General features: G+C 38.2%; 1 pseudogene; it reads right to left on the bottom strand.

Annotated features, from left to right (window-relative positions):
* Positions 1–1,582: 1,582 nt before the first annotated feature.
* Positions 1,583–3,628, bottom strand: LOC101280183 (ATP synthase subunit alpha, mitochondrial-like; annotated as a pseudogene).
* Positions 3,629–7,158: the final 3,530 nt, after the last annotated feature.

Raw genomic sequence — 7,158 nt, 5'->3', positions numbered from 1 at the left:
AAGTAGTGTCCCAGAAGAAAAGTAGAGGAAGTATTTCAGTATAGCAATATATATTATTATATACAAATATAGTAATATTCGATATAGCACAGGGAACGATACTCAATATCCTGTAATAACCTATAATGGAAAAGAATCTTAAAAAGAATATATATATGTACATATATGTATAACTGAATCACTTTGCTGTACACCTGAAACTAACACAACATTGTAAATCCAACTATATGTCAATAAAAAAATTTTTTAAAGAACTGCTTCAAGAAGGAGGTAGTACACAAAACACAAAACTAAATTTAAGAAAATAAAAACCAATGCCTAGAAGTTGAAAACTAACTGAAACAAATGAACCTAATGGTATATCAGTTTGGTAACAAAATCACGCAGAGAAAAGAATTATTCCAATTGATCTTAGAACAAAATATTCTGACTATACAGTTTTTAGTGCAATACATTCCTAGGACAAAAATATTAAAAGGGCAAACAAATCTTAAAATACCTAATGTCACTTAGTATTCTTATTGTTAATAGTAACAATTGTATTATTATTAACATGAATATATTTTAACATAATACAACTAAGAAACTATGTTAAAGCTGCTAAGGACTAATGTTCAGCATCAAAATGTCAGTTAAAAAACCTTGTAATTTTAAATTGTGGTTGTAAATATCAGTATAAACTTGTAACTTTATTTTTAAAAAGGTACTTATTTTCTAACTGTCCACTGAAGGGCCAAGAAACAATGATAATCAAGTAGCAACAAGAATTCCATACTCTGGTCTCAAAACACCTTCACACACTAAAAGGACTCAGGGTTTTTTCTCAACAGTCAATTCCAGGAAATGTACCAGTTGAGCTTGGAATACCACATTATGATAGAAAGCAAGGAAGCTATCAAAAGCTAATATTGCCATATTAAATAAATACAGAAAATATCAAAATGTTCCCCCTTGTGGCCAAAATAGAATAATGTGAGTATCAAACAACTGCAACTGATAGAAATACATTGAATGTGTAAAGCCATGAGTTCGTAGACATGCAAAAAAGGAAAGACATGCAAAAAAGGAAAAAGACAGAGAGAGAGATTCTTTGGACAGCATGGAGGTTGCTAGGTAACCAACACATTACTCCGAAATTGGATAATTTAAAGGAAATAATTAAAGATCTTTCCTGTCTTTTCGGTATGAACAGTATTTCAGGGTAACCAAATAAGCCTAAAGGATGCAGAAAAGTTTTGCTATACAGAAGACTTCTAGCTAATAAATGTAGAAGTAATGATCAAATTAGAAAATCACCATCTTGCAACCCCTATTTCAAAATGAATCAGACAATAGTCATCAATAGATATTAAAATCATTAGTTAAAAGACTGCTGGGAAACTTCACAATGAAGGAACTACGCTGTCACCACCTGAATTAAGCATTACTACAAACGTGAGACAACCTGACACTATGTGGTTCTCCAGGTGATGAAACAATATAAAGTCTGTAACATCACCTACAGCTAGTCTCGTCAAAACTTGAAACTGAATTTAATCGAGTCTTTAGATCTCACTTCTAGACAGCAGGACTGACCCACTTTCTTCAAGAAGTAAATGGAGGGGCTTCCCTGGTGGCACAGTGGTTGAGAGTCTGCCTGCCGATGCAGGGGACACGGGTTCGTGCCCCGGTCCGGGAAGATCCCACATGCCGCGGAGTGGCTGGGCCCGTGAGCCATGGCCGCTGAGCCTGCGCGTCCGGAGCCTGTGCTCCGCAGCGGGAGAGGCCACAACAGTGAGAGGCCCACGTACTACAAAAAAAAAAAAATGGAGTAAATGGAATAAGGGAGGGGAAAAGGAGCAGTCCTCCAGATGAAAAGAGATCCTAGAGACCCTAAGAACCAAATTCAAGATGTGGACCTTGTTTGGACTCTGATCTGAAAAACATAATTGTAAAAAGGCATTTCTTGAGACAATTGGAGAAATGTTAATAGTTTATATTAAAACCTCAGAAATGTTTTATTTCCTTTGTTAGATGTAAAAATGGATTTGCGGTTACCTAAGGAAAAAAATTTTGTCTTTCAAAGCATAATGAAGTGGCTGGGTAAAATAGCATGCCATCTAAGGTTTGCTTTTAAATACTTCAGCAAAACCAAAAACAAAACACACACACACAAATAGAAACAGCTCCAGTTACCAAGATACTCACTTACCCCAGCGTAAGAGCTGCGAGTTCTTCAACAGACATAGAATATTGTCCCTGCTTCAGCAACTCAGATACTCACCACGACTCAAGAGTTGTCGAGTAGAAGCATGGAGGTCAGAACTGAACTGGGCAAACTCAGCAACCTCACCAAAGGAGCCAATTTCGACTTCATGGTGCCTGGCCCTGCTACACAGACCTGGTGTGGGCAGCATTTCTGACGTAGGACACAGAAAAAACAATGTAAATGGTAGGGCAGATACCTTTGTAGAACAATTCTGTTTCCAAGAAGATCTGTCCATCACTGATAGGAACGATATTCGTTGGAATGTAAGCAGACACATCACCAGCTTGTGTTTCTGGTAAAGAAGTCAAGGAGCCACCACCAAAAGAATCGTCCATTATGTCTGCTCTCCTGTAGACGGGAGTGTAAGTAGAACACACCATCAGGCTGGACCTCACGAGTAGCTGAGTGGTCTGCAGACCAGCAGAGGCACCAGCCTGCTTGGATAATTCATCACAGATGATCAAAGCATGTTTGCCATTATCCCTAAAATGCTCTCCCACAGCACAGCAAGAATAAGGAGTCAGGCACTGATGGAGGGCAGTGTCAGCAGCAGTGGTTGAAACCACACTGGTGTTCTTCGTGGCATCCACATCTGTACGTGTTTTCACCAACTGGGCAACAGTGGATCTCTTCTGACCGACAGCAGTGTAGATATAGTATAGCTTCTTCTTTCCATCATATCCATCACTGAAATGTTTCTGGTTAATAATTATGTCAATCATTGATGTTCTGCCAGTCTGTCAGTCACCAATCGTCAGCCTGTACTGACCACAACCAATCAGCACCAAGCTATCCACAGCATTAATGCCAGTCTGCACTGGTTTCTGCACAGAGATTGGAGAAATGATGCCAGGGGCTTTCAGGCCAACTCACCATTGGGTCTTGGAACCAACTGGATCCTTGCCATCAGTGACATTACCAAGGGCATCTACTATACAACCCAGTAGCTTCTCACCAACTAGAATATTCACAATGGCTCCCGTCCTCTTCACAGTATCTCCTTCCTTAATTAGTTTATCATGTCCAAACACAACAAAACCAACATTGTCAGTTCCCAAGTTGAAACATACCCTTTAAGCCTGAAGAAAACACTACCATTTCGTCTGCTTGATCATTCCTCAGCCCATGTATTCAACCAATACTATCACCAATACTTGAGACACACCTGTTTCTTCACAGTCAACAGAGGTTTTGGCTCCAAGATTACGCTCTTCAAGAACAGAGGATACCTCAGCAGTGCCAGTCGTCTGAAGACAAGTGTTAAGAGGCATGGAGGTTCCCTGTGGCAATGAAGGATGATCCCAAAGCATTCTGAAGACCAGTCTGGCCTGCCAAGGGAGGGTGCAAGCCACAGCCCAAGGCCACATGTCCAGACAGCATCTTTGCAGCTCTCCTTCGGTGGTTCCCCTGCAGCTGCAACCTCTGGACCGACTTCCAAGCAAATATTAACCAAAAGAAATTACACCAGTATCTTGAGATACTATGTAAGAGGATTATGAGATAATTATATTAGTATCAGACAAAATGTTTCTAAGAAATAATCCTTACTATGGATAAAGTCACATGTAAAGATAAAATAATGCAAGAATAACTCACTAGATACATAATATATATGCTTGTATAATTTAATTATTTTACTTATTATGAAATTTACAAACATATACAAAAGTAGAAAAAAATAGTACAATGAACGCCTATAAATCCACTGAGATTCAGCCACTGTTAACATTCTGTCATAATAGCTTTATTGATTTATCAATCTATTTCATTTATTATTATTCTGGTTGAGTTGTTTCAAAGTAAGTGTCACACATTATGACATTTTATGCCAAAATACTTTACACTTCTAAAAGAAAAAAAAAATTCTATCTAAATACAATGGTATTGCCTCCCCAACATGAAAATAGCTCTCTGGTTTCAACTCACACCCATTCTATATTTAAATTTACCCACATCCTCAGTGTTATTTATAGCTCACTTTTTCATAGCAGGATCCAATCAAGGATCATCTACCGTATTTGGTTGTTAAAGCTCTTAAATTTAATCTATAGTTATTGCCCCTCCCCCATTTTTAGGAAATCCCATTTCTAGAAATCTATCCCAAAGATAACACTAGCAAAAAATTTTTTTAATTAATTTTTTATTGAGGTATAACTGACATACAACTTATATGTTAGGTACATTACATACAACTTAGGTACATAACATAATGATTCGATATTTGTATACACTATGAAATGATCACCACAGCAACTCTAGTTAACATACATCACCATACATAGTTATGGAATTTTTTTCGTGACATGAGCTTTGATCATTTACTACTCCCCTAGGGATTTTCAAACATGCAATACAGTATTATTAACTATACTCGCCATGCTGTATGCTACATCACCACAACTTATTTATTTTATAAATGGAAATTTGTACCTTTCGACCCCCTTTACCCATCTGCCCACCCTCCAACTCCCGCCTCTAGCAACCACCAATCTGTTCTATCTATGAACTTGGTTTTTGTTTTTGTTTGAGATTCCACATATAAATGAGATCATAACCAGCAAGTTTGTTTTAATACATACATACAAAGGTATTCCCTTCAGCACTATTTGTTACAGTAAAAAGACTGAAAACAAACCAAATATTCATTAAAAGGGGACTGGAGGCATGAACAGCCACACAATGAAGTCCTGTGCAACATTTAAAAATGAGAAAGACTCTTGAATACTGCTATGAAGTGATCTCCAGAATATATTTTTAAATGTATAAATCATGTCAGACAGTGGGCATAAAATGCTACCTTTTTTTTTTTTTTTTTTTTTGCAGTACGTGGGCCTCACTGTTGCAGCCTCTCCCCTTGCGGAGCATAGGCTACGGATGTGCAGGCTCAGTGGCCATGGCTCACGGGCCCAGCCGCTCCGCGGCATGTGGGATCCTCCCAGACCGGGTCACGAACCCGTGTCCCCTGCATCGGCAGGCAGACTCCCAACCACTGCGCCACGAGGGAAGCCCAAAAATGCTACCTTTTATCTAAGAAATAATTGAAGAGCAAAGCAAAAACTAATATAAATGAAAGGCAACATCATTACAAACCATGCAGTAGATATAAAAAGGACAATAAGATATTACCAACAATTTTATGCCAATAAACTTGAAAATTTAAATAGACAAGAAAAACAGAGAAAAACCAACTTACTAAAACTAACACAAAAATTAAAAGTAAATCTAAATAACCCTATACCTATGAAAGAAAATGAACCCATAATTAAAGACCTTCCCCAAAAGAAATCTCCAGGCCATATCACTTCACTAGTGACTTCTAAATTAACAAAGAAATAATATCAATCTTACGCATGCTCTTATAGAGAATACTTTTCAAGTTGTCTTATGATATCCGAATAAACTCAATACCAAAACTGAAGGACTTACAAGGACAGAAAATTACAGACCAATTTTTTTCATAAATCTCATAAATCTACTGATTTAAAAACCCCTAAAACAAAATAGTAGCAAATTGAATCCAATAACATAAAAAATAAATAACACATTACAACATTTAATGCAATGTTAGTTTAATATTTGAAAATCAATCAATGCAATTCACCATATTAACAGAATAAAGAAAAACATGCAAACTGACAGGAATATGGAATAGAAATTAAAAACCCATTCTACAGGTACCTGAGAGCTGTGCAGTAAATCTACAGTACAAGAAAACAATTATACACACGCACACACACACACACACACACACACACACACACAATTATTCCCAGGGAAATAGGTAGCAACTTGGTTTAGAATATTGCCAGAGTTACTCTCTCCTCTGGGCTAGGCCTCACTTTCTTTAAATTAGCAATGAGATACGTTTGGGGACACCAACAGACAGAGACTGGTCCAAGGGTCCTTCTATTAGTCCCTTTATTCTCTGTCTTGAAGACAATGCTTTTTCATCCTTCTGCTGGTAGAACTTTCTTTTTTCCCGTGTGTGCATGAACAGTTCGGGACCTCCACTCACACAACGTTACGTGTTTGCTCACCATCTACAACTATGTCCTGTGGGCACAACGGAGCAACTGTGTCAAAGGAGTGAGGTGTTATGGCCCTGCTATTACCTCCCTGAGTGTGGGCAAACATGGAGACATCTAATCAAAACTCTACTGCCACTGAGAGTGCCAAATGCACAATCACTTTGGAAGACACAGTGTATTTCTTAACACACTTACCATACGACCCAGTAATGTCACTCCTAGGTATCTATCCAAAAGAAATGAAAATTTATGTTCACAAAAAAGACTTCTATAAGAATGTTCATGGGAATTCCTGGTGGCGCAGTGGCTAAGAATCCGTCTTCCAATGCAGGGGACGTGGGTTCAATCCCTGGTCAGAGAACTAAGATCCCACACGCTGCGGGGCAGCTAAGCCCACGTGCCACAACTACCGAGCCCATGCACTCTAGAGCCCGTGTGCTGCAACTACTGAGCTGGCGCGCTGCAACTACTGAGCTGGCACACTGCAACAATGAATCCCACGTGCAGCAACTAAGACCCAATGCAGCCAAATAAATAAATAAATAAATATTTTTTAAAAAGAACATTCACGGCAGTTTTATCATAATAGCCCTAAACTAGAAAGAGCCCAAATGTTTATCAATAGGAGAAGAAATATACAAACTGTGTTACGTTCATATGATGAAATACTACTCAGCATTAAACAAATTACATACGCAACAACATAAATGAAAATCAGAAACATTATGATGAATGAAAGCAGCCAGAAACAAGAGCACACACTGTATGGTTCCATTTATATGAAATTCTAGAATAGGCAAAATTAATCTATGGTGGAAAAAACTGCCTTGGGGTGGGGTATGATTTGACTAGGGACCATATAAGGGGCCTTTTTGGTGGGAT

The sequence above is a fragment of the Orcinus orca genome, chromosome 9, assembly GCF_937001465.1.
Source record: "Orcinus orca chromosome 9, mOrcOrc1.1, whole genome shotgun sequence".
Taxonomy (NCBI): domain Eukaryota; kingdom Metazoa; phylum Chordata; class Mammalia; order Artiodactyla; family Delphinidae; genus Orcinus; species Orcinus orca.
The sequence above is the reverse complement of the archived record's forward strand: the minus strand, read 5'-3'. Positions and strand labels throughout refer to the sequence as shown.